A 26,681-nucleotide genomic window follows, 5' to 3' on the forward strand; every position below is an offset into this window, starting at 1 on the left:
GTTGGCTAACACTAGGAACCAATCATAGAAAATATAGGTCAAAGAAGAAATTGAGCATTAGCAAACATCATGTTTACTTAGTACACAAAGGAAAACTTATCCACCAAAGCACTCAATCAATACTAGGCAACTCGATCAACATTGAACAACTTGACCAACACTGAACAACTCAACCAACACTTAACAACTTAGCCAATACTAAACAACTTGATAGCAATAGCAGCTTGACAACCACTAGAACTAGGCACTAATTTAAAAAATGATCAAAGATGAGAAAGATTACAAGGCAACCCAGGATGCTCCTACATTAGTTTTTTTTATTGTTCCTTGGTAACATGTCGATTTTTATTAGGACATGACCATCTAAGAATCATTGAGGACATATGGAGCACATATTTAATTCAAGAAATCTTTTTATGTTGTGATGTGTTTGCCTCCACACAATTAAAATGTTAATTTTTATTTGGATCTATTCCATATCCACACGAGTTCACCAACTATCATAATAATCTCAATGATGATATAGTGCCTAAGTACAATAATTATCATCAAAAAAATTTATCTATTTCTCATCATTTCTCGTACCTCTTTCATCATCCATCATCACTTGTTCTTTTATGATCATAGCTTCTAAGATAATACATGTTAATCTTATCTTAATAATACCAATTATTTTATCAATGAATGTTAATATTGAACCATCATCCTACAACCACAATAATCAATTATTTCATTTGTGATCAAAACTTGGCCAGTAACCTATCAACCCAAATCTATCATCTCTAACCCTAAACCATATTGATAAGCCTTAAACCTTTCAATTCCATCTTGACAGCATATGTGTTAATGATCTAGCTTCAATTGAATCGAATTGATCTAGATTTAATCACCAAAGGTTATTGGTTAAACATTATTGCATTTGATTAATCATCAATTTTATATATATATATATATATATATATATATATATATATATATAATTCAAATATGACTTACCATAACCAATATTGACTAACATAGAGACATGTCTCTTCTACTCCTATATATATGATTTTTCATCTATGTTGGAACACACAAAAGAGTTAGGAGTGTTACTACATTTGGAGAGATTGTTTCTTCAATAATCTCAATTATTCTTACCTTTTCTGTGTTAGCCTTAACATCCTTTTTCCCATCCCCTCAAGCATTTTGACCTTTTATCCCCTTCAAACCTTACTCAAACCCTATCAAAAAAATTCTATTCATTTCAAAACCACTCTAAAACACATCAAAATCATTCCCCTAGTCTATACTACAAGTGGTTTCTTTTTCTACCCAAGCCTAATTATCTTTACCTCTTCCCTCTATCAAATTTGCTCATATCAACCCCACTCAACCCTGTCTATTTTCCTTCACCTAAACCTTTTCAAAATTTCCTAAACTCTCTCAACCCATCCTAAACTCTCCCAAAACCACCCTAGCCTATTCTAAGCTACTGTATACCATTTTCAATCAATCTTAATCTACATGATCAACTATCAACTAGACCAATTAGCTCATTCCAACTAGTTATCTCAATCATTTTTTTATAAATAGTTGTTTACTCTTATCAAATTTATAGCTTATAATTTACTTGGTGTAGTATCCTATCCTGATTTTAGAGGCTACTAGCATCCCACTTGATGGTAGGAATCTATATTTAAGGATTGTTAAGTGCTCACAAAAGTTGATTCCCTTATTTTCAAAGATGAATTTGATGAAGTGGAAAGAGATACAATGGGTGGCTATGACCAAGGTATTATAAAACCCCTCCAAACTAAAATTGTTGATGTTATCATAATGTGTGCTATCATAGGTGGCTATTTCACCAACTTCTATGGTCACCATTTTGTAATTTTGATTTTCTTGGATTTTTGCAAATGTATTTACACTGCCATAATGTTTGGTATTTTTTTTTTCAAATGCAACATCCTCTTATATTTATATGAAAGTGAGTAAATAATAGACATGTCTCTTGATGGTACATGTCTATTCATTAACAAAATCATAATCTTATAATTATATCTATATATAATATCTCTAATATATAGAAGTGTATGTGAGTGTGTGTGTGTGTGTGTGTGTGTGTGTGTGTGTGTGTGTGTGTGTGTGTGTGTGTGTGTGTGTGTGTGTGTGTGTGTGTGTGTGTGTGTGTGTGTGTCTATACACACACACACACACACACACACACACACACACACACTTTTGTACATTTTATCAGAGAGAAGCTACAAAACATCAACACTCCCTCTTAGCTATAGAGGTAAAACAAAGTGACATGCCATTGGTAATATTAGCACTAAAAACTTTTAGGGATATCTTTGATCAGAAGATATCCACCATTTTGATATCACATTTGATATCAAGAGTATTGTTCTTCCAAAATATCAACACATGATATTCACCAAATACTCTAAGTAACATTTTGATATTGCGTTTGATATCATAAGTATTTGTCTCTTAAAATATCGATATTCTATATTCACCAAGTACTCAAACAACTTTGATATCACATTTGATATCCTAAAAATTGGTCTCCTAGAATATCAACATTCAATATTCATCAAGTACTCTTTGAGTAATGGCCTTCCATAATGTTGAGATGTAAGATATTCACCAAGTATTGTGATTAATGTCCTTCCAAATTATCAAGTCACATGATATTCACCAAGTACTTTGTGTAATGGCCCTCTAGAACATCAATTTGCATAACATTCACCATGTACTCAAAAAATGTTTATAAGGTATGTACGCATGCATTCTCATAATCCTTACCATATAAACATCCACCATGAAAATTATAATATATCATGATTTGAATAGACATGGTATGATATCAATCATGATAAGAAAAATAAGTTATTGTAAGGTCGTCACCTTTCAATAAATCTTGTGACTACAAGTGACATCATTTGGAATTCATCATTTCCTCATGATTTACACAAAGGTTGGGCCTTGTAAAATCACATAGTCACAAGTATATTCATGAATCACAATCCTCTTGACTACTACAGTTTATTGATCACTAAAGAATCCATCTCAACATGGTTTACTCCTTCTGAATCAATATGATTGAGATTACCTAAGGTTGACTCTATCATATCCTCTATCTAGTCTTTTAGATGGATTTCCAAGGGTCTCTCTAAGTTCCAATCTTCAAAGCTCCTCATCCAATGTTGCATCTGATGAAGTGTCAAACTCCCTCTAAATCTGATATCAATCTCTTTTTTTGTGCAAGAACATTCTTGGAGGAAAAGATCAAGGCACATAGCTCTTATAGAAAATAAAAATAAGATAGAGACTGAAATAAATATTCATATAATCTCCTATTCTAAAATAATATTTATTATATATTTTATCACAACTTATATGTTTCATAATATCTCATATAATTTTAAACATGGTAAGGGACTTTATAAAACAAGAGCTCTTTACGAGCTTGAGTCCCTACCTTTTGGAGTCATAGGAAATCATCTTGGAATGTTTATGTGGAAGCTTAATTGTGGAAGATCTCAAGATGACAATGACATAACATGAGTTTATTATAGTGGTCACGAGCAATGAAAGAATATATTTCTTCTTTTGTTGCTTAAAAGTGCAATTTGTATAAGCAACTATCTTCAATTATGGATCATTCTTTGTTGGCCTTTGAATCAATGACTAAATAATTTAACAAATATTATATACTTTTTTGAATTATGTGTAAAGTTGCATTCAATGTTTTACATGCAGATTCCCATAAAAAAAATTAAATCACATTGAAATTATTATTTTTCCAAACTAAAAAATGTTAAGTTATGAATTTCATAAAGAAAATTATAAATTTTGTATCGAAGTGATCATAATCAATGACACCGAAATTAAATATATTTAACATATTTTTATTACAATTATGAAAATATAAATTATGTTCTTTCTAATTACATGAAAAATATACTTTAACTATAACAAACGTGAAATTAATTTTTAGATTTAATTGTCCCTTTTTTAGTTTTAAATTGTATTATATAAAAAATGATAAATTTTTATTTTTATTATTAAAAAGTAAATAGAAAAAAATTAAATACATATAAGTGTATAAAAGTAAACGTAAGGGCAAGCACGTTTACAAAAAGAAAAGACACCATACATTTAAAATTATTTTTCTTTCCGTTGATATTTCATATGCATCAACAAATGTATAATATTACTAGAACTTTTCCATCACACAACTAATGCAGAAAAATTCAATACAGCTAAATCGAGTACAATATTTTGTTAATAAGAATAAAAAACAATTGGTAAAAGGAACAATCACATCTACCACTAAACACATTTACAATGGTAATAAATGTCTGACAAGAGCATTAACTAAAACTTTATCTTTTAGATTTTTTCTTTATTTTTTAACTTGGAAAAATAGAATTTATGGCCAAGAAAATAGTCATTCACCAATTAGAAAATAGGATTTTTTTCTAATAAATGAATTTTAAAATATACAATTTAAGAACTTTAAAAATATAATGAATGCAGGGAATAGTCCAAAGAATTACTAATAAATATCTTTAAATATTATTGATAAATATGCCTTTAGTCACAAGGCCTCTATCTTCTTGTATATGTCTTTGTCCACATTCACATGCGATTCAATGAATAGTGGTCTTGTTCAATCTCTTTTCATTATCGATGCCCTACAACTAATACTCATCAAGGTCACATAAAGTCAATATTTAATAACTTGTCATTCCCTTTTAGGTGTGTTGAGTACTACGTGGATCATCTTATTGAGGGTCCCTCGATATATTTTTATCTGATCAAAGAGTTATTTGGATTGATTTTTGAGTGAAAAATGTAGCCTTGCATATGTCAAGTTTCTCCTCAATCCTTACCATTTTGACTTCATCAATCCCTAAGTACAAATGCAAGGTGGAGTACAAGATATAATTTAATATGTCATTCTCTTATTTAGCACACTTATTTTTTTGGCGATAGTTGTAATCCAATTATCACTTGTCGAATCAATATTCAAAGTATTTTCTTTCCTTTCTAACACGTAATGTTCTCCTTAAAATATGAGGAGTAATTAAAGGATGTATTCATTAATATTATCTATTTTTCTCAAAATTATATTCACTTTGACGATGCTTTTTTTTTTCTATTCTTTTGATAACGAGTTTATGACCCTTTACCCTTCATCCATATCAAGTGAGCAATAGTCTTCAATGTTTCAATCTCATATTGATGAGTAAAATCATCATTTTTTTAGAAATAGGAAATACTAAGAAGGGGGGTGAATCAATATTTTACAACTTTTTTCTCAACTATGGATATCATTAACAATCTTAAAACATACACATGCGAGTAAACTGAAAAGTAAACATAATAGTAACACAATGCAACTCATAACATCATTATTTTTTAACTAGGGAAACCTTGGTGGGGATGGTACCCGCAAAATGAACCACTAAACAAAAGTATATTGTGAAAGAAATTAACCTTGTTAGGAGTCTATTAGAATTGTATAGTGTCTTGATCCTTGTTAGAGGACTAGGCCTTTTTAGAAGCCTCAAACCTATTAGAATTTTTTATTACAATTAAAAAATGTATGAAATATGATCATGTTTCCCAAACATGCAATGTACAATAATATTTTGTATCCAAAAGTTATAGATACAAAAACTTCTTGCCAATGTTGATATCTTCAATATTTGATTTGAACTTTGTAGCTCTATATACAATCTTAGCATATACTACCTCTTATGGATCTCAACATAGAATTCACATCACAAAACAATAGCATAACAATATCATAGACATCACAAAAATTTGCATCTAAGGTTCTTTCATTTATACCAAGTTATTATGTTAAATTGACCTTCATGTCTTCACACCTGTCCCAAAATACAAAAATGACCTTTTTCTCACTTAGAGTTAACATCTAGGATGTCATCCATAATTTTTTAAGTAATTATTTTTCTAACAAAATAATTCCTTAACTTAAAATAACCCTTTGTTTATCTCTTTCATGTTCTACATGTGCATACCTGCAATCACTAAATCATCAATAACTATGTTTCCACTACTCATAATGACTCATGCACATAGGTACAGTATCTTGACACTCTATACTATCATCGGGTAATTGTGTAGATGCCAAAACTACATGTGTGAACTACACCAACCAAAACTGTGTATGTGCTAACAAATATATTATGTGATAATTTTCAAAGATAACTTCTTCAAAACAAATTTTCATGATTTTCTCACATAATGTATAATTTATGTTGTCATAAATTACAACTCCAAACTATCTACCTAGCCAAATTCTCAACAATCTTCCCCTTTGACATTAATGGCAACATATGGAAAAAATGGCTAAGTCCCAAAAACTCAAAATTTGTGAAGTTCTTCTCATGGTCATTACAAAATTTTAAAATGTGAATCATTTTCTATTCATACCATGTTTACAACCTTATATTTCCTAATTGCAATATTACTCCCCCTTACTCTATACTCTACCTTGTATCTTCATTTACATATTACATCCACAATTTTCCATACAAACACTCCCCCTTTCACATCAATGGAAAAGGTAGGTCAAAATTTTGAGTCTACCTTATTTTCTTCATGCTAATGAATTGTTTAAAAATGAGATAGAATTAGAAAAAGTTCTCTTCAAGCTTAGTAGTCCTTCATTCCATGCTCCTTTCACTAAATCTAACATTATAAGAAGCACGCACAATCCATAGGATCCTACTTTTGTTGCTTGGAAATCTAGATAGATAAAGTGTTCATATGATGTTTTTACCTTCACGAAATCTTCAAGTTGCTTCTAAACTAGATCAATTTTTAAAGATAGATGCTCTTTCAATAAAGAGAACCTTTGCAATATAGGCTCTATTTTTCTCTCCAATATTATCCTCTCATCATGAATTTTACTGATCTTTTTCTCCATGTGAATTACTTGAGCATCTGCACTCTTGATTTCACTTATTACACTTTTCAATTCATTTTATTTTCCTTTGATCTAGGATGTGAAGGGATTCATATATTTGCATGCTAGTGCACATTTCCCATAAAGTTCCTTTTCTTCATGAATTCATCTCCTTAACTCTTTAATGCAAGTATCTAAGACAGTTAAGTCATCTTTTACATTTCGGCATACCTTTCTAAAAAGGTTTGCATTATGCTCTACTTGAGTCTTGACCTTAGTTACTTTAACCAAAGTTATGAAATGACTATAAAATTCGTCTAACACTTTAGTTGTCTTTCTTTGTGGATTATTCTCATTGATATGAATGTTAATTAGACTCTCCATTTTTTCCATCATTTTCTCAAGAATCTCTTGAGTTCGTTATATCCCTTTGTTCTTCTCAATAATTATACTGGTGGCCAATGCAAACAACTCACTAAGAATTTCTATTTCTAGATCATATACTGATGTCAATGGAGTATAACTCATCATGCTAGCAAATAGTGGTTCAAGTGGTGATTTTGATGAACTAGATGTATCTCTACATGTGTCCTTGATTGGAGTGACCAACTAACTCTCATCTTTTTGTTGCACTACGTACTCTGTTAATGAGTTTTCTGATTCTTTTTCTTTGTCCTTTTCCTTTGTTTCACCTTTCTATAGGGACTAGTCATTAGTAGTATCCATTTATTGTGCCAATCCCTCTTCTTGTTGACTAATAGAAGTTTTCTTCTTTGTCTATGTGTGCTTCAGCTACAGTACACATAAAGATTTTTCATGAGTAAATATCTTCCAACCAACTTGGAAATTCTTATCAACATTTTTAAGTTGATATGCCAATGCAGCCAAATCCTCCTTCTCATTATTCTTTTCTTTTTCATCCTTCTTTTATTCTTCCTCATCCTTCTTGTCTTCATTAGAGCTCGTATATCCTACCAAATTATCAACACAAGGTGCATAATCCTTTAAAAGGATCTTTTGATTCATCAACAATAATATTGGTAATTTCAATGTGCATTATATCAGTGCCAATTGCAATTTGAGGGGTCTTTGATGTAGTTTCCTCTATAATTTTCATCACAATATCATATTTTTCTTCTATTGAAGTGATAAGGGCTTAAGATTAAGTTTCCAACCCTAACACTATGTTTACTTCCTCTTTTTGACCAATCTCTATAGCCATAGAAATGTTTGACTTTGTTGCAAATGATTCTATTGTTGATGCATCTTCTTTTTTTGCCTCATCAATGTAGGTTCTTCTTACTGGGTCACTAAGAAGTAGGTCAATAAGATCTTCATTTTCGTTAAGACCTTCTCTTTTTCCTCCCATAACCCTTATTATTCTCATCATATCTTGCACATGGGGATTTAGCACATGCCTTACTCTTTCCATTTGTGCATTATTTTCACATTGTAGAATTTTTTTACTAATTCATCTCTGAATGTCTCTTCCTTTCTTTAACCTCAAACTCACCTTATGTAATCTATCATGTTGGTCTTTGGGTAGCTCACCATGAATTATAAGAAGTGGTTATCATATATTGAATTGTTGTTACACTTGAATTACTTTGCTCATACAAGGGATATCTATCATAGAATTGCTTTAACTTCCTAAGATTTCCCTCATTCAGTATGTCATTCAAATTTTAAACTTTTGGTTTCCATGATGTAATGCCCCGCCCAGAGATCCTTGGAAACAAGGATGAAATACAAGCCAAAAAACAAATTTTACAAGTATGAATGCACATGACAACATCATATAGGGATCACAAAGATCGCAATGGAAGACTTCACCACAATCTCGACAACCAACAGATCTCCAAACACCACAACCAACTAACACACGTGAACAAAAAGCCAACAATCACCACAAACAAGATGAGGGCTCAAGAAATGACCACTCATCAACAAAACACCAAGCTGGGGTAAAATGCAGAATCCTAAAATTTGGCTAAGCTTGAAATCTTGAAGCCCTGAAAATTGGCTAAGTCTAGATTTCTGAAGCCCTAAAATTTCCTAGAATCTTTAACTTATGTCCGAGAGGTCTGAAACCTATCTCAAAAGATTCATCGCATATATTAAAATATATCTTAAGTATAAGAAATTAAACATCAACTTATACTTAAACGATATATTTTAAACCCCAAGAGACTGACTAAAGAAACACACAGAACGAAAAACAAAAAGCAACACCAAGGGATTGAAGAACACCTAAGAGGGTACCCCGAACCATCCCTAAAAAGTTCAACTCAGACCGAAAAGTGCCTGCTGCCCACCCGCACAGGTTTCATAAAAATTGTGTGACACTTTATCAGCACTGTGCGATACTTTACCAGTGTTGTGCGACATTTCTCTAGAAGGAGGGTGACACAATCAAGGGTTGGGCGATACTTCTCCAAAGGGCATGCGATACTGGAAGTGTATCATATGAAATTTCTTCTAAGGGAGTGTGATACTGTGAAGGATCACATGACAAAATGCCAAGAGGTGTACGACATATTTAGGGTGTGCACGACAGAGTTCAAATGGGCATGCGACACTTTATTGTATCACACCATGCTGATACATGGTCGCCCAGGAAAAGACAAGAAGGCTACAAAGGAAGAACGATAAGCCAATCAGAGTAGAACCTCCACATTGGGGAGTACTGAGACCACAATTCGAGGTAAGAACACAAGATAAAAGCTGAAAGACAGAAAACTAGAATCTAACCATCTAAACAATCATCAAAGGAAATGACATAATAAAACATCATAGAGAACATAAGCAACATTGCACTAACAAAACAACCAAATTAAGTACGCAGTTCCTCCCAACCGTCAATAGCATCATAAGACCATCATGGATCCTAGCCATCCCTCGTGCATAACATCCCAAGTCACCGATTGGATCATCGGTACTGTCATAATAGAGACGTCACTACTAAACATGCAAATAACCAAAAGTATAAGGAAATCTAACATGCTAGTAGAAAAGCATAAGATAATCCTACAATAGATAACATCACCTATCACATGCTAAACATCAATAAGCAATAGATATGCTAGTACAAAAATTCACATCATCTAATCATATGTTAAACATCATAATATGGGAATGCATCAAATAAACTAACATCATCTAAACATGATATCCAAGCATTCCAATGAAAGCATAAATCACAAGAAAGCATACTCTGGAACCCAAAGTACCAAGCGAAAACATCCATCAACGGTTGCACTAGGACAAAAGATTATCTTTGTACATCGGTCCCTAGCAGTGGTGAAGGTAGCTATGCCTCCCAACCACATGGAACCCGTAGGTCCACACCCGCCGTGCTAATGGAGATAAAGATCCAACCACAAACACACATAAAGCACAACACCCAAGGCTAACACTCATGCCAAACAGTATGATGGTTGTAACCAAGAACCTAAGAAAATGCAAGGAGTACATGCCCTAGTCAGACACTCAATAGGCTACTAAGTAGGGGCTAACATCATTGAGAGTCGCTTGGCATCCAAAAGCCCAAGCTAGTATAAGTAGCTACTCTTCTCAATAGAAGGCGCACAACCCAGGGTAGCAACTCTTCATGATGGAAGGTGCACAACCCACACATTTTATTATCTTTTATTTATTACCACCCAATGTTTTAATTTAATTATCACTAATATAAAACTTCCTCTACCAATCGGGGAATAGTCACCAGGTTGCAAGATAGAAGTCCCTCCATATGCTACCCTACCTTACCCATGCTCATCCTATGACAAGTGCCTGTGGGCATGCATACTCCCATCCCAACCCCAATGATCATAACTTCTGAAAGTATCACATAAGAACGGGCCTCACAAGTCACTCGAAAAATGTATGTGCACATACTCATGTGTGTTGCACCACCATCACAAAGATCATAACACAAGGACAGGATGAGAACACAATGCAAAGAAAACACCCAACTAAAAGCAACACAGGAAGGACAAATTTTGCACGAATCCCAAAACCAATAAAACCATACATCATGAAATCACTCAACCGACCTCAATCTGAGAGTTTGGATTCTACACGAATCCCAACGATGTAACAAGACCAAACATCATGAACTCACTCAACCGGCCTTAATTCGAGAGTATGGATTCTACACGAATCCTAGCATTCACGAAACAAAAGAAAAAGTCTAAAAGAAATAATAACACCAGGTATAAAATTATTCAACCAAACACAACGTCAGGAGTACAGATGCAACACACATCCCAATGCAACATAAAAGTGCAATAGTGGTCTGACTGATATCCAAACAAATCTTCCAGGTCCATGACCCACGTTGTGTTGAGAAAACTCGAGAAAATAGGGTGGCACACAAAACAAGATAAAAACCCCAAATTTTGGAAAAATTGCAAAATTAAAACTCATTTGGCCTTTGGGCACAAAAACTCCAAAAATCCAAAAATAAAAGGAATCGGACACCGTATGCAAAAATGGCTAGCATAACGGTGCAAAAATCCAAACTCGCATCTCAAAAAATAGGGAAATGTTCATACCCGCCCAACCGGGTAGAACTAACATACAAAAATAGAGAGGAACACTAGTTCTTAGCCTCCAAACAAATGGCTACCAAAAACAGAAGTAGAAACAATAAAATAGGAAAGCCCTACCTCACAGCCAAAAGGGTAAAACAAAAATATGAACCATAAAATAAATATCCCGTATAAGTAGTTGAAAATTGTGGCAATCCAAAGTTTCCCCGTGCTGGATCCAACAAGCCCAACCTTGCGACGATCCCACGCCCGTAGCTCCCACAATGAACAAAACAATAAATCCTCATGAAGAGAATTTTGGATTTTACTCTCCAACTTTCTAATTCAAAAGTGAGAAGTGAGGAATTAAATTCTTTTTTGGATACTTATTCACTTTTCGAGTGAATAATCAATTAGGGCAAATAACCAGCCAACCTAGTTAAACCCCGAATCGACCAAACAAAAATAGGCTATTCCTATAAATAGGAATTCATCTATGGCAAAGCTGCCAGAAATTAAAATAAATCAATTAAAAAGCTCGAAAACCCAAAAATACGTAAATCTCCTTAATGACTTTCACGATAATGCGAACCTCTAAATGCACAGACATGCTTACTAGTCTAATCACATAATGCAAATGAGTTCGGATTTAATAATCATTGAAATTTTTAATTTAAACATTTAATAAAGGATACGTTGACCATATAAGGATGACATTGGTAAAATATGAATGGCTGAATCACTAACTCCATGTGCCACTGCCACGGATATAAATCTTGCACACTAAACAACACGATCAAGTGCAATTGCATATAATAACATAGCCGAAGAAATAAATGCATTAAATCACCTAATTTAACTATTTATTTAATTATATTAAAATAATCTATTTACATCACTTGCATTCACATAAAGCATAACAACGCAAGAATGAAGTAAATAACCATAGCATTAAATCCATCACATAACATAATCAGAGGTATGTCCAAATACCAGATAACCAGCTATCATCATAAAACACATTGTCATCTCAAAATGGCATCATCATGCAATATGATCAACTGAACAACATAGTAGTCTAAAATCTATGATACTGGAATCAAGGTGTAACATCTGACCCTCAGGTCCTCTCAAATATAAAACATCACAGAAGAACAGATATCTCTCAAATCAAAATATAACAAGGTAAATTTTATCAATACATAACCAAAGAATCCAACATGAACAATCCATTTAATTACTTAAGCATTTAATAATGATTCATTACTTTGCATTAAAAGGGCATTTAAAACACATAAACAATCATAGTCATAAACATGACTAACCACTACTACAAAAACCTAGTCCAGTGTAGCATGGTAATAGTACATAGTGCAATCTCTGCACACATCTCAAGGTAATCATGAAACTACCTCATGATACCACATCGATCCTAGAAACCAGTGGCACAAACCTCAGTGAACCATAAATCACATCATAATCTCAAAGATTAGTCAAAAGCATAAACAAAGCAATTGATACAGAAACATAAATCCAAACACCTTGACGATGTAGACCACTCAAGGTCACAATCATGATCCATCACAACAAAAGATCAACAAGGTTGCATCCATCAGGATGACTTACAGAAGTCAAATGGAAGAGGCACTACACATGAGTTTTTCTTCTTACTACTTCCCTCTTCTTCTTGTTTCTATTGTGTAGCTTCAAGAGTGACAACTTGACCTCTCATCTTTCTACCTCCATAACTAGCTATGACTTTATGTTTCTTACCTAGTCCATCAGCCATTTCTTTCACTCCCTTAGTTATGGGGACTTCTACTAGTTCTTGTTTTACTTCCACCAACCTCGCAAACCTTCTTGTGCCTTCAAATGTATATGATTGAACTTTTACTATGTTGATATCTTCTTCCTCTATAGGTTGTCCCAAAACTACTGCAAGTGCTAAAATATGTTGAGGTGTACATGCGGGTGCAGAGATGGGGCCTTCTATTGATAAAGGTGGAACAAATTGGATATTATCCTTACCAATATATTTCATCCCAAATTTATTTTTCCTTACTGTTAAAAACTCTTGTGCATTCATATCAGTGTCCTTCATGATCTTCTTTATTATATTTTTGACCTTCTTCTTTGCATATTTCTCAATTTTGGCTTGATATGTCAACTGCATGTTTTCTTCATGGGTTCTAAATCTTGTTGTTAAGATTTGATTCTGATTTGAGAATTATTTGTGCATGTCCTTCAATTTCCTCTTTATTTATCGCATAACCAAGTGAGTCAACATATATAACTATAGGTGCAACTGCGTCCATGTATGTCAAATCGGTGTTAACCATAAAGCATGTCTCATCTTTATTATTTCTCACAATGATAGGTGGAATTTTGAATCTTTGCATCATCTCTGTCTAAAAAAATTTCACAAGTGTTGCACGTCTCTCGATTTTATCAAGAGGATGCCTCCTATACAAGTATGTGATCTTTTCCATAGTGCATTTGTTACTATTCCAATCAACAAGGGGCATGAATGGAAATCTCTTTAACAGATGGAAAAAAAATGCAAGTAATTAACTACTAAAATTTAAATTTTCAATTCCTCGTCTTGTTAATTCTCTCCAAACTATCTATCAATTGAATTACCTGAATCTTACACAAGTTAACCTTGGTTGTCTCAATACCTAACTTATATGTTGGTTGTACAAATCTAGTTGCTAGTTCATCATCCCTAGAGCTTGAACATAACTTGGTTGCAATAATCTTGCTCACAAACCTTACATCATCCTAATGTATCTTGCTTATGACTATGCCTCTTTCATTATAAGTTGATTGTATGTTCTCAATTACAATTTTCTTGACATTTTCTCATTCAATGGGATAGATCCTTCATTGCACAAACTGGTTACTTCATGAATTAAGTTAGCTGAAATCTCAACTACATTGTCTCCTATCCAAAAAAATTCATCATAAATTTTCCATAGGATGATCTTAGTCTAGTCTTCATTATCGAAGACATGGTAAAACATATATTACACTATGATGCAAGAGCATTTAGTGCTATAATGGCAATCCTCTATCACCCAAAAGTATGCTTAGTGTTAGTTCATTTTTAATGTGTTTGTTGTCTTTATGGATACCCATTTGGACCAAATAGAGATTCCAACTCTCATAGCTGCATTATAAGTTTTTTGGGTTAGTGTTTTTTAGCACCTCAGAATATGTGTCAATCTAGAAAATAGGTTATTCTATAATTAAGACATAATTATGATGAGTTAGAGGGTTTAAGTTAGAGGGATTATTTTACTTTTAATTCAAATAAATCCAAAAAAATAATCAAGCCAAAAGGCTTTATGGTTTGTAAGTTATTGTAGTTTTAAGTTGCCTAGAGGCCCCCTAAGAATGCTTCAAAATCATATTTGAGGCACTAAATGGCCTCATACAGCCCTGAAAAATGGGATTTGAGCATGCTTGTCCACATGCATATAGATAACTTGGAGAGATTTCCAAAAATCTTATTGGTTTGTCAATCAGTGTCTCATATCAAAAGGTATGTCTCCCAGAAGTTGGAGTACCATTTATGGATTCTTCAAAGTTTGCATTGACTTCTGATGTGTCTTCTAGAACCTTTTTATTTGGCAATAGATGCCAAGTAGAATATTCTAAAATATATTTCTAACCCTAAACCTAATTTGGATTACTTAAGGACATTTATGGCATTGTAAAGGCATTTTTTGTGGAGTTTGGGAGAAGGTGTTGTGAGAAGGGTTTTTCTCTAGATTATGATAATATTGTAAGCCCATAGGGCATGTACTGGAGTCTATTTTTGTTGCGCTAAATGTAATAGTGTATGCACCCTAAAATGGTCACCTAGACTATGGGCCCCCATTATTCAATTTATCAATTTATCAAATTTCATAAATCAATGGTGTGTAATATTTTATTAAATCAATTCAAATCAATTTCTTTGATCAAATTCAATTTATTTTATTTTTAAGGTTGATCATTTTATCCTAAGTCTTATTTAATTAAAAGAACTTGCTCTCTTTTAATTAAATAAAATAAGTCCCCGCTTGATTAAAAGAAAACCTCTAATTTAATTAAATAAGAAATGTTTAATTAAATTAAAAGAGAGGTTTTATTTAATTAAAAGAGAGCAGGGTTTTTTAATTAAATAGGAATTATTCAATTAAATTAAAAGAGAAGTTTTTCTCTTAATTAATTAAATGTGGATGAACTATTAAATTAAAAGAGAGGTTTTTCTTTTAATTAAATGGGGACTTATTTTATTTAATTAAAAGAAAGCAAGTTCTTTTAATTAAATAGGAAATATTTAATTAAATTAAAAGAGAGATTTTTCTCTTAATTAATTAAATGTGGATGAACTATTTAATTAAAAGAAATTGCTCTCTTTTAATTAAATAAAATAAGTCCCCGTTTAATTAAAAGAAAATCTAAATGCGGCCCTTGCTAACACACACTTCAACACGGTCATTGTATGCAAATTCATCCCAGAATGAACATTGGATTGTTCATCCAAAAATCAGCCGACAAGGCGACCTATTGCCTTCTATCTAAAGAGAATTGCTTGTTAAATATCCTCAGATTTGAGGTGTTAAGAAACTAGACAAAAAACCTCTCTTTTAATTAAATAGTTCATCCACATTTAATTAATTAAGAGAAAAACCTCTCTTTTAATTTAATTAAATATTTTCCATTTAATTAAAAGAACTTGCTCTCTTTTAATTAAATAAAATAAGTCCCCATTTAATTAAAAGAAAAACTTCTCTTTTAATTAAATAGTTCATCCACATTTAATTAATTAAGAGAAAAACTTCTCTTTTAATTTAATTAAATAATTCCTATTTAATTAAAAGAACTTGCTCTCTTTTAATTAAATAAAATAAGTCTCCATTTAATTAAAAGAAAATCTCTCTTTTAATTAAATAATTCATCTACATTTAATTAATTAAGAGAAAAATTCCTCTTTTAATTTGATTAAATATTTCCTATTTAATTAAAAGAACTTGCTCCCTTTTAATTAAATAAAATATCCCACTTAAATCTCTTTTTGATGAAAAATGAATTAAAACAAATAAAAAATTAAATAAATCTTTTATCTACACTTAATATGGGACTTATCTTCATCCTTTCTCCACTTTCTTCTCAACCACTCCACTTTTCTCATTGGTGGATCTTTAGTTCACATGGATCATTATTTCTCCACCCTTGATTAAATTTTTTTCCTCTCAATCTAGATCGTCCAATTTTTTTTATAATGGAGAGTCCTCTCCTCATTTTGGAGACACCCATTATTATGCTATTGTTATGTTGCAGGTTTGGAGAATAATTTTTGAAGGAGTTTTGAATATTAAAGCTTTTGTGGAGAACTTCTATCTTCTTGTCTCATTCTCTCTTGCATGCATGGCTTCCATCATCATGATCCATACTTTAATTTTCATGTTAGCTTAGATCTTGCATTGATAGATTAGATCTTGCTTTCATAGATTAGATCTGCATTGTTATTTCTTTTCATAGAGTAGATTTCATTTCTTGCATTGTTTTGCATTGTTATCATTTAGATTAGTTTTTTATATTTCCATTTGCATGCATATTAGATCATTGAATCTCTTGTTTTGTGGTGCACTTGTATGGGCACAAACTAGGTGAGATTGAGGGCCTCCATTACAAACCCCTACACTCCATGAATAGGGAGCTATGAGTCGCCATTTGAGACCTCATTTTTTAGAGATCTTGAATATAATGACTCATAGAAGTGTGCCCACATTTTAGGCATACATTTTTTATCTACACTTAATCTATACGCCAAAAATGTATGCCTAAAATGTGGACACACTTCTATGAGTCATTATATTCAAAAAAATTCAAAAATGAGGTCTCGAATGGCGACTCATAGCTCCCTATTCATGGAGTGTAGAGGTTTGTAATGGAGGCCCTTAGTCTCACCTAGTTTGTGTCCATACAAGTACACCACAAAACAAGAGATTCAATGATCTAATATGCATGCAAATAGAAATATAAAAAACTAATCTAAATGATAACAATGCAAAATAATGCAAGAAATGAAATCTAATCTATGAAAAGAAATAACAATGCAGATCTAATCTATGAAAGCAAGATCTAATCTATCAATGCAAGATCTAAGCTAACATGAAAATCAAAGTATGGATCATGATGATGGAAGCCATGCATGCAAGAGAGAATGAGACAAGAAGATAGAAGTTCTCCACAAAAGCTTTAATATTCAAAACTCCTTCAAAAAAATCATTCTCCAAATCTGCAACATAACAATAGCATAATAATGGGTGTCTCCAAAATGAGGAGAGGACTCTCCCTTATAAAGAAAATTGGACAATTTACTTTGAGAGGAAAAAGATTTAATCAAGGGTGGAGAAATAATGATCCATGTGAACTAAAGATCCACCAATGAGAAAAGTGGAGTGGTTGAGAAGATAATGGAGAAAGGATGAAGATAAGTCCCATATTAAGTGTAGATAAAAGATTTATTTTATTTTTTATTTTTTTTAACTCCTTTTTCGTCAAAAAGATATTTAAGTGGGATATTTTATTTAATTAAAAAGGAGCAAGTTCTTTTAATTAAATAGGAAATATTTAATCAGATTAAAAGAGGGATTTTTCTCTTAATTAATTAAATGTAGATGAATTATTTAATTAAAAGAGAGGTTTTCTTTTAATTAAATGGAGACTTATTTTATTTAATTAAAAGAGAGAAAGTTCTTTTAATTAAGTAGGAATTATTTAATTAAATTAAAAGAGAGGTTTTTCTCTTAATTAATTAAATGTGGATGAACTATTTAATTAAAAGAGAGGTTTTTCTTTTAATTAAATGGGGACTTATTTTATTTAATTAAAAGAGAGCAAGTAAAAGAGAAGTTTTTCTCTTAATTAATTAAATGTGGATGAACTATTTAATTAAAAGAGAGGTTTTCTTTTAATTAAACGAGGACTTATTTTATTTAATTAAAAGAGAGCAGGTTCTTTTAATTAAATAAGACTTAGGATAAAATGATCAACCTTAGAAATAAAACAAATTGAATTTGATCAAGGAAATTGATTTGAATTGATTTAATAAAATAGTACACACCACTGATTTAAAAAATTTGATAAATTGATAAATTGAATAATGGGGGCCCATAGTCTAGGTGACCATTTTAGGGTGTATACAAATAGCATATCATTTATGATAATGAAATTCTCATTTTCTTGTTGTGTTCATTTTGTCTTGGGTTGTTCCCTCATGAAGTGGTATTAAAGCAGGAGTTATTGAGTGTGTATACAAAGTGTCGACTGTGGGGCAATTTACACCAGGACTATGTGGTTGTGGGTTTTGAAATAGTGAGAAGATGCCTCCATGAAAAGAGTGTGGTGGAAGGGCCAAAGGTGTTCCTCCTAAGGTTAGAGCCCTCCAAAAATAAGTTTAGGCATTGCAAGAGGAGATCCATAAAGGGATAAATCTTGTTGTAAGAGATGAAAGTTAGGAGGAAAATGAAGAAGGAAATGTTGTGCAGGAAGGAGAAGAAGAAAGAGAAGTCTTTAACCAGGAGGAGGAGAGGATTTTTAGGGCCATTTCCAAGCTAGGAAAAAGAGCTAAATTTGACATTGGCATATTTTCAATAAATCTAACCTAGATGAGTTGATCAACTAGATCAATGAGCTAGAGGAATGTTTTGAGTACAAGCATATTGAGGACCCTGATAGGGTTATGTTTGTAAAGGCCAGACTAAAGGGCCATGCCAAAATCTAGTGGCAAGAAATTTAGTTAGAAAATAATAGAAGAGGGAAGTATAAAATCACAAGATGGGATCGCATGGTGGACAAACTAAAGTAGTTCATTCTTGTATACTATGAGCTTGATTTGTTGAAGAAGATGCAAGGGTTAAAGCAAGTGGAAAAATATGTAAAGGAATATATAGAGGAGTTTTATCAGGTCCTTATTAGGATGGAGAATGTGGAAGAAAAAAGGAGAAGGTTGCATGTTACCTTAATGGGTTAAGACCTAGCATTGATGAGGAGCTAAATCTGGTTAGAATGACCAACACTGAAGAGGCATGCCAATTTTCCTTGTGACTTAAGGAGAAGCTAAACAAAAATTTTGATGGAAAGAAAAGAGGGCATAGTCAAGGACGAAGGGGAAGTGGTAGGTCTTTTGAAGGCTGAAATGAGAACCAAAATAAAAATGAAGATGTGCAAAAACTAGAGGAATGAGGGTTCAACTGCTCCCATTATCAAAACTTTGGAGAGAAAAGAGGAAGAGGTAGATGGCATGGAAAAGGTTCGGGAAGAGGAGGATTCTATGGTACATTTTTTCACTAAAATTAAGAAGTCCATCGCGCCTATGAGCTCCCTCAATGCCGAGGAAGGACAGATAGGAGAGTTGATGGTCAAGAAAGGATTGTTGATGTGGATAATGATGTTGAGTCATCACATTCTGAGGATGCAAAAAGAGGAGTGGTTTTGGTTAATGAAAGGGACTTGCTAAGAACTGAGACTAAACTTGGATAAAGGAGGAGTTTATTTCATACCAGGTGCAAGTGTGAGGGTAAATGTTGTGATGTGATTATTTATGCTGGGAGCATTGACAACTTGGTGTCAAGGGAGATAGTTTCAATGATAAATCTCAAGAGGGGGAAACACCCCCATCGATATCAAATTTCTTGGGTACAGGATAATCATAAGGTCCTGGTTAGTGAACAATGTTTAATAAAGTTCAAAATTGGGAGTTACCATGATGATGTTCTCTGTGACATCATCCTGATAGATATTTATCATTTTTTTTGGGAAGGCCATGGCAGTATGATAGGCATGTTATACATGATGGTCATGAAAACACGTATTCTTTGATGAAAGATGGAGTTTGTCACAAGTTGAAGCCCTTAATAAAGCAAGATGAAAAGGTATGCAGTATTGCTAGGGTGTGTCTTCTTGATGAAAGAAAAGTTATGGATGGCATAAAACATCAACATATGTGTTATGCTTTAATTCCTAGTAAGGATAAGGAAGGTAGTAGTAAAGTTTCAGTTGAAATATCAAATCTATTGCGTATGGAGATATCTTATCTAATAATGTCCCAATAGGATTGTTGCCAGTAAGGCAAATCAATCATCAAATAGATTTAGTCCCTGGAGCTAGTTTGCCTAACAAGGCTACTCATAGGATGACTCCTACTAAGACTGAGGAGTTGAATAGAAAAGTCTGATTTGAGACAACCTGAGTCCATGTGCAGTACCTACAATACTGGCACCAAAGAAGGATGGAGAGTGGAGGATGTGTATAGACTCTTAGGCTATAAACAAGATAACCATCAAGTATCGGTTTCCTTTACCAAGGATGGATGATCTTATGAACTACTCGAGTGGAGCTCAGTACTTCATAAAGATAGACCTCAAGAGTGACTATCACTAGATACAGATAAGAGAGGGAGATGAATGGAAGACTACATTCAAGACCAACAAGGATCTATATGAGTGGTTACTCATTCCCTTTGGACTGACTGATTTGTTGAGCACCTTCATGCAACTTATGAATGAGGTACTAAATAAATTTATGAGGAATTTTTTTATTGTCTATTTGGATGATATTTTGATTTTTTAGTAAGTCTTTGGATGAACATTGAATTCACATTCATAGTTTTCTTGAGACGTTGAGGGAAGTGAAATTGTTGATTAATTTGAAGAAGTGTAGCTTTGTCAAAAGGGAGTTAGTCTATTTGGAGTTTGGTGTATCAGTTGAAGGTCTCACAATGGACCTAGAGAAGGTGAAGGTCATCCTAGAATGGCCTACTCCAAGGTCTCCACTGAGGTGAGGTCATTCTATGGTTTGGCTAGCTTTTACAGGAAGTTCATTAGAAATTTCAGTAGTATATGTGCACCCCTAACTGAGACAATGACGGGATAGAAAAGACTTCAAATGGACTATAGGAGTTCAAGGAGTTTTGAGTTGTTGAAGAAGAACGTGATAGAGCAACCTGTGTTGGTACTTCCTAATTTTAACAAATTGTTCCATGTGGATTATGATGTTAGTGGTAGTGTTATTGGGGTTGTGTTGAGCCAAGAAGGTAATCCTATTGTTTATTTTAGTGAAAAATTGAATGATGTGAAGAAGTGTTGCATTTATGATCAAGAGTTTTATGCAATAGTTCAGGCCTTAAATAAATGGAGGCGTTATTTCTTGCAAAATAATGTCCTGTATATTGATCTGCAAGCATTGTGTTACCTAAATAGCCAAGGTAAATTGAATTAGAGACATTTGAAATGGGTAGAGTTTTTGCAAAGCTATACATTTATATTGAAATGTAGAAGTGGAAAATTTAATAGGGTTACAGACACATTAAGTAGGAGATAATTGTTGCTGACAAAAATGAAGGTTAAAGTGGTTGGGTTTGATAAACTCAAGAATCTAACTTTACAGACACTTGGAAGCCTTGTAAAGAACCTATTACTCTAGGTAGGACTAGGTGGTTGGATTACATGATCCAAGATGGTATTTTGTTCAAGGACCATCAATTGTGTACTCCAAGAAGTTCCATGAGGGAGAAATTCATCAAGGAGAAACATAGTGGAGGGATGGAAAGACACCTTGGTTGAGATAAGACCATTACCATTGTCATTTCCCTAGGAGGACATAAGTATGGATTTTGTTCTTGGGTTGCCAAGGACACAAGGGGGTATTGAATCAATATTTGTGGTGGTTGATAGGTTCTCCAAGATGGTGCATTTCATTCCATGCCACAAGACTTGTGATGCAGTGCATATTGAATATTTATTTTTCAAAGAGGTGGTGAGGCTACATGGTCTCCCAAAAAGTATTGTTTCTAACAGAGATACTGAATTTTTTGGGTATTTTTGGAGGACTTTGTGGAAGAATTTGAAGATAAAGTTGAAATTTAGTTTTGCACATCATTTTCATATTGATGAACAAACAAAAGTGGTGAATAGAAGTCTGGGCAATTTGCTAAGGTTTTTAGTAGGAGATAAGCCCAAGGGATGGGATTTGATTCTACCACAAGCAGAATTTTCTTGCAATAATTTTCTAAATAAGAGTACTAGTAGATCACCATTCCAAATTGTGTATGGAATTTGTCCAAGGATTGCACTAATGTTAAGGAAGATGGAGCCAGGAGAGAGGACTAGTGCTGAGGCAGATGACTTTGTTGAACATGTCAAGAACCTACATGAGGAGGTACGTGCACATATTACTAAGATAAACCTATGATATAAGGCTAGATCAGATCAAAAGAGGAGACATAAGGAGTTCCAAGTTGGGGATATGGTTATGGTTTACTTGAGGAAGGAATGATTTCTAGTGGGCACCTACAACAAGCTAAAGATGAAGAAATTTGGTCCCTGCAAGATTTTGAAGAGGAAATGCATATGAAGTGGAGTTGTCAGATGGGATCCATATTTCCCTTGTTTTCAATACTAAAAACTTAACAAAATATCATGGAGATAGTGCAGAGGGGGAGTTGATATTGGATCCATGTCTCATTCCCACTTCTACAAAGGAGGATATTGAAGAAATTATGGATAGTCGTGTAGGTTAGAGCACCAAAAACATGTTGTATGAGGAGTACCTATGAAAGTGGAAGGGATGACCATTGGAAGATTTGACTTGGTTATCCAAGATAGAGGTTTCCCATTTGGGTTTTCCTATACCAGCTATAAAGTGACAGGGTCACTTTTCAATTTAACTTGGGTGTTTGATGTAGGAGCATCCAGTGGTGTAACAAAAATCCTGTATCAACTAAAAATATTCTTTGTGTTATTTTTTGTTTAATGTGTTCGTATTTCTGGATACCTATTTGAGCCAAATAGAGACTACAACTCTCATAGTTCCACTATTGGTTTTATGGATTAGTTTTTTTTAGCACCTCAAGATCTGTGTCAATGTAAAAAAATAGGTTATTTTGTAATTGAACCATAATTATGATGAGTTAAAGGGTGTAAGTTGGCGGGATGATTGTAATTGCAAAAGCATTCCAAAAAAAGAATCAAGTCAAAAGGTTTTATGGTTTGAAAGTTATTGTGATTTTAATTTGCCTAGAGACCCCCTAAGAACGCTTCAAAGTCATATTTGAGGCACTAAATAGCCTCGTACATGCCTGAAATATGGAAAACAAGAGACACTTGTCTATAGGTCTATAGAACACTTGGAAATATTTTTGAAAATATAAATGTTTCTTTAATCAAAGTCTCGGGTCAAAAAGTTATGCCTCCCAAAAGTTGGACTACCATTTCTGGATTCTTCTAAGTTTTCTCTTACTTTTGACTTGTCTTCTAGAACCTTCCACTTTGGTGGTGGATGTCAATTGGCATATTCTAAAATGTATTCCTAACCCTAGACCTAATTTGGGTTACTTAAGGTCATTTCTAGCATTGTAAAGGCAATTTTTACTGAGTTTGGGAGAAGGTATTGTGAGAAGGGTTTTTCTCCAAATTCTGATAATATTGTAAGCCCATAGGGCATGTAGTGGAGTCTATTTTTGTTGTGCTAAATGTAATGATATATTATTTATGAAAATAAAATTCTCCTTTTCTTGTTGTGTTCATTTTGTCTTGGGTTGTTCCCTCATCACACTACATTATTTTGAACTAAATGTTAGAATCCATCCTTGAATGACAAATCTTGTTTGTAAATTTCGTTGAATTCACCAAATACAACACTCTATCATGGGTTTGCATGATTAATATAAGGTAGATATGGATGTAAGGAAGCTATACCTAAGAGTGTGTGAGATTATGAGTTCACATGTGAGTGCACAAATGGAAACAAGTTTACTGGTTAACAAAAGCAAATTTTTCACTTGTGCATACTTGTGCATTTATTACAAAAGTTAATTGGAAAGGATTTAGAGGTCAAAAAAGATTTTTTAGTACCATTTGATCGTGCAAGAAGTTAAGGAGCAATTGAAAGTGGTTTGTGAGTGAATTTCTAGTAGTTCGAAGAATTTGGCAAAGCATTCAATCGTTTTAATGTAGAAAGCAAATTTTGAATTAAAGGTAATTCCACTTTTGCGCAATTAATTTGAAAAATAATATTTATAACATGGTTCATAATATTGAGGAAGTACCTAGACCTAAGATCCTAAGATTAAGTTAAACTCTATTCTTTCTCCAAGGGTTCAAATAATTTTTAGATGTCATTTCCCTTATAATTCTTTAATGAAATGATTGCATAGATCGATAAAGGTTGGTTTGCAATTATTACTGACTTCAACTTATATTTAGTTGTTTCACTTGACTTATTTTCTACCCAAATTGGTGAACTTGTTGGTGTTTTAGCTTTAACAAATGTCTCATTGAAGTTTTCTACATGTTCTTTCACATTTTCTTTTTGATTGTTACTGTTATTCTCATTTTTGTAGACATTGTTTATATTCCTTCTAAAATTTGGTGTTGTCGCATTGTTCCTTGTGTTGTTTGGCATTCTCATGTTGTTTATCCTACAAAATCTTGTTGTATGTCCCATATTGTTACAAATCTGACATGCTATCACATTGTTTTTGATTAAGTAAAACGAGTTTTGAAGGGGGCATGAAACCCTTTACAGATCAAGCAATTTTCAATAAAGCCCAAACAAAAATTACAATAGTCTAAAGGAGAAACAGGTCACCCACCATACAAATAGGTGAAGGTGGCCTCACAGATAACACAGTGCACCACTATCACCTTAACAAGTTTTGAACGGGGTCTTGTAACCCCAAGGTTCCAAGTCCTGAACTTGTCAAACAACTAAAAAACAACAAGCCAAAAAGGCCAGGAGAGCTGAACAAAAAGTGGACATCCTCAGACAAAACAAGAGAGCAACATGAGATCAGGATTTACATTTATGTCCCATCTTTTGAGAGTGTAAAGACATATCGAATGGTGGATTGGAGGACCTGACCTCTTTTCCTTTAACTGTTGTCTATCCCTCCAGCAAACTAGTAGGCTTCTTCCACGCAAAGTCATCCACCCCATTAATCGCCCCCAAAACCCTCACAGCAGGAGAAGAAATTCCACCACCACTCAAAATCTAGACAACAACAATAGAAGGGCCAACTCTGACCTAAGACAACGCTTCAAATAGGGAAACAAATGAATCAACCTTTACAGCAACCAAGGGAGGGACAACAGTATTGTTCCCTATCGTAGGGGTAACATCTAAATCATCAAAAGCTGCAGCAAGGTCCTCCACCAAAGAACCCCGAGAAGAATATCTCAACCCCTCCCCATTAGAGGGAGCTTTATGAACCATGTAGTGATCATCTGAAACCCCCGTCCACCAAGTAGGAGACTTCTTCAATCTAATCTTTCCAAAGAAGCAGCGCATAGTGAGGTGGCCGGTCTTATGGCATTTCCTGCATATAAAGGGGATTCCCTCATAATTAAGAAGTTGAATCCAAGAGCCATTAGGAGAGGCCAGCATAATCATTTATGTGAGCCCCTTGGAGATGTCAATCTCCACAAGGGTATAAGCATACGTCGTCCGAGACACATTGGAAGACATGATGTTGACCATCAAAAAATCCCCAAGGGCCTCCCCCACAACTTCCAGCACAGAATCTAGCCATAAGTGAAGGGGAAGATTAGGCAACCTAAGCCACAAAGGAATCTTGTTAAAGGATTCAATCAACGGATCAAAATCCACATACCAAAGTTTGGCCATCAAGGGAAACCTCTCCTCCCAAGAGAAACCAAGCCGAAGGATGGCATTTCAATCCTCATTAGTAGTGAATTTCACAATGAAAAACCCCCTTGCCACAAAGAAAATTGGAACTAAATCTGAAATGAGAGGCTCCCAAAATCTTGAAATCCAAGCATGCAAATCTGACAAAGAGGGCCAAAAACCCCTAAAATGAAAAATGGCAGTTGTAGAGAAGAAGGTCCTCCACATTAAGTTGAGATCTCATCAATAATATTAGATTCTAGATTGATCATAATGGGGTTACAGCCACAGGCACAACACCACGAGCTCCCAGACGCACAGCCTCACCACCAAGCCCAACCTCATGGGCTGCCACATCTACATAAGAAATGGCAGAACCAACCACAGTGCCTGGGGAATGGAAAGCATCCCCAACAACCACAAGAGAAGCCCTAGTTGCTACAGAGGGGCCACCCCCTTCCAAAGGAACAAGGCAAAAACCTACAAAGTCCACCTATGAAAGGTTAGGAGAAGATCGGCGGACACCTCCAGAAGCATCA

The sequence above is a fragment of the Cupressus sempervirens genome, chromosome 9 (genome assembly GCF_028749045.1).
Source record: "Cupressus sempervirens isolate cs-2001-9-10 chromosome 9, ASM2874904v1, whole genome shotgun sequence".
NCBI classification, from domain to species: domain Eukaryota; kingdom Viridiplantae; phylum Streptophyta; class Pinopsida; order Cupressales; family Cupressaceae; genus Cupressus; species Cupressus sempervirens.